Genomic DNA, 3,681 nt, shown 5'->3' with positions numbered 1-3,681 from the left:
AATTAAAATAACAAGCAATTCAAATTGTTTCTTGTCACTATTTACTGTTCCACTGCGGTACCGATTTATAGCAAAACCAAATTCTACGAATGCAAATGAAGTGTACATTCCTCGTGCATTTCGGCCAACATGTAAGCGCGATGCTGACGGTGGGGCCATAAATCTTAGGTCCAAAAATTGGGCTACCCTTTCGTCCTCTCGTGTGTATCCGGTTTTCGGTACCTTGAATGCCGTCGACCGAGAATGGCGCCGAAAAATGTCGCCGCGCTACATTGCATTACGCCACACACGCGAGTGGAAATTATGTTCAGCCGTGCATAGCGTGCAACGTAACAAAAAATAACACTCGGCCACAAATATGCTCGCTTGCGGTGCACGGTTGCATAACCGTTTCTTTTGGTTGCCACAAAATGCCGAGAAGCACCACACACACACACAGCAGAAGCAGGGTACGATGACAGCGAAAGGACACCGCGCAGCTATCGCCGACCCACGGTTACCGGGCCGTGCATAATTATGCCTTTCAGTATAAATACGAAATTGAAATTTATATGCAGATTAGTTCGTGTTTGTCTCTCCGCCATCACCACACAAACACACACCGACACACACACACACACACATACACACATGTTCGGGCAAGACGGGTCCGACAACCCTTCGCACCGACCGAGCATTGTTATGCCGTCTTATGTCGTCGCCGCCGTTTCGCAACATATGGCTCGGGGAAGACGCTTGCTGCCCCATCTGAGGAACCGAAGCACTAAACACACACACACAAGAGTGCCGGTGGGCACACGTACATCGCGAGCGTGCATAAAAAAAGGTGAACAAAAGAACGCCACCACGAGCCAGGAGCGTATGCAAATGGCGAAAAATTAGATTACCACGGTCCACGGTTCCCATTTTCTTGCCGTACAAGCTTTTGTTCTTTTCGCGGCGACGCGCGTCATAATTCCGCCAGATTAGACCCCCGATAGCCCCCGTGGACAGGGGCTGGCGCGGGCGGGGGCGTGGGGGACACACATTAAATCATTGCTACGTTTAGTGTTTGTCGTCGTCGCGAAAATGTTGGACGTGTTGAATTTTCCGACCGGCGCCGACAAACCGGAAGGTGTTAAGCTGCCGCGGCCACTCAGCCCAGGACGTAACAGGCTGGCCAGAAATAAGGGGAGGGGGCGGGGGGAAATTCCGTGCGCCGTGTGTTGAGGACGAATATTACATGCCTTGGTTTTTTCGGTTGCGATTATACAAATCGTTGAACACACCTGAGCATCGGCGATGGCTGGCACGCTAGGCACTCGTTAGGAATCGCGTCGTGAATGGTCTTCCGTTAAGCCTGGCGGAACATCCGTGGCGCCATTAGCACGTCCAAACGGGTGGACGTGTAAATTTTCCGAACCCAATTCGATCGAAGGCGTGTTTTGGGTGGCTCAGCGTGGCACAGTTATTACCATTCCAATTCATCGGCCATTTCTAATACCATGTCACGGAACGGAACGAAATGGTGCCCGATGAGGGCACCTTCGTTGCCACCACCGGAGGCAAAAGAGAAACGGTTGTCCTTGTTGACAGACTTTCAACGGTGCCACTGCACTATACTAAAGGAATACTAAATTAACCATTTGTCGATATTTTAAGGTATTTTTACGCCGCAAGTTATGCAATCAGCATGACAACTGCTCGGATATCGACCATAGTTATGACTTTTGAATGGATAGTAATCTACAAATATTGAAATTCAGATAAAATTGTATCACTTATGGGTGTAAACATACAAAGGAATATTAATTAGTTGATTTCTTCATCCAATCTCATATCGATATTGTCTTCTTCCTAACAAGATAACGTCCTAAGTCAATCACTTCTTCCAGACTGTATTTGTTTTTCAATAAATTTTCAATTTCACCTATTCTGCGTCGCTTTTGATGCTTCTCGAAGGACCTCCGTGCTCTACTTGGGCTCGGATCAACGTTTTCGGTATTTTCAATATCAAATCTATAGTCGTACATTTTAATGAAATCACTTATCTTCGACCCACAGTTGAAACACAAGAATGCTCGGAGCTTGTTGGTCGGATAAGGACGGACCGACGGACAATACATTTGCAAAATTACATAACAGAAAACGTACCCTACAAGTGATACTTCAAAAGTTTATAAAGGCAATATGTTCCGTATGGTCATTTGAACCTACTTTTCAAGAGACATTGCTTCGGCGTTCCTGGTACATAGAAGAGTTTTCAGAAATAACCGTAGCGGCCTTACTCGCAAAACCAAGAAACCTGTTGGAAATCATTCATAACTGATTAAATTTTGATTTCATGGCCTAGTCTTGGAATCTATGCAACCCAGAAGGCTAAAAATTCGGATTAGTCATAGGTAACTTTATGGAAAACGTCCGCCTTTTCCTCATAGTGCATTGCCTCTTTGTTGAAAAGACTTTTGAAAAATATTTCTACGCGACTTTTAACATTGTTTAAGTATATTTTAGAGGTAAAAAACAGTATTTGCGTGAATGCATTTATGCGCTATTAATTTGTTAGTAAATAACACGATTTCCAAGCATTAGTCCTTAACAGTAAACGGGATGGTAAACTGGAAAATGAAATTCTTGACGTCTATTGAGAAATAAAGTTATACTTTTTGACTCAATAGTACATTTTATGCAAAAGAGTAACGCAGGAAAACTTCAACGCTCTTTATGAAGCTCTTCTATTTGCTTCAATTTATGATGTTCACTCAGTGTTCACTAGCACTAGCAAACCCTGCGGCAGGAACCCGATCACAATGTGATGCAATGAAGCGAACTGCTCCGAAGACGAGCAAATTTAATAATACGCCTTATCTGGAATGCATGTTGCACTTTCTGAGCCCTTCGCACAGGAAACGGGTGCCTCATCCGCGCAAGAATTGTTTGCACTTTCAGCACCACACCGATGGCCCTTCGCTGAGGACATTGTTAGCCAGGCGGGCAGCCCCGGCGAGAGTTTCCCTCGCTGGCAGCGAACAACTATTACCGAAATGAGATAAATTCGTGCACTGCAAAATAGTTTCCTTTTCCGCGAAATCAGTTTAGTTGCGAAGCGCCGGCTCGCTGCGTCAACATATCGTTGTCGGCAACCATCCTTGGCCACGAGCTCGAAGCACGAAGCTGACGCTCCCGAGCGGGCCCGGCTACATATTCACCATTAACGCCAACGAGCGCCGAAGGATGTGTGTAAGGTCGCCGGGCCACCGTCCGAAAGGGGTCGGAAATTGTTTGCCGGAAGTGGCGCAACTTTGACGCACGACAAACAACAAAGAGCGTAACGCGTCGGAACAATGCTCGTTGGCCACCTTGCCTACGGTTCCGGGTGGCGAAATTTACGCGTCCTTCGTGGCGCTTCGCATCGCAATGAGACGAGATAAAATATCACTTCAAATTGAACGGCGTGGCCCTCGCAGCAGCTTAATGGATCGCTTGAAGGACATGCCCCCACCCGGACATCCGGTCCGTTTTCAGGGTTGACTGCTAGTCCTGCTGCTTTTCCCCGGAATTCCGGTTTCACTAGTCACTTCCCAGCCAGCAAGTGGTGCTTCTTGGGGCCACAGCAGCGAATCGATAAGCCAAGCGGAAGGGTTTAGGGTTCAGGGAGCACCGCAGAAGATCGAGCCTGCCGAGTGGCACGGGGCATAGCAT

Source organism: Anopheles cruzii, chromosome 2 (genome assembly GCF_943734635.1).
Source record: "Anopheles cruzii chromosome 2, idAnoCruzAS_RS32_06, whole genome shotgun sequence".
NCBI classification, from domain to species: Eukaryota; Metazoa; Arthropoda; class Insecta; order Diptera; family Culicidae; genus Anopheles; species Anopheles cruzii.
Note: the sequence above shows the minus strand (reverse complement) of the source record.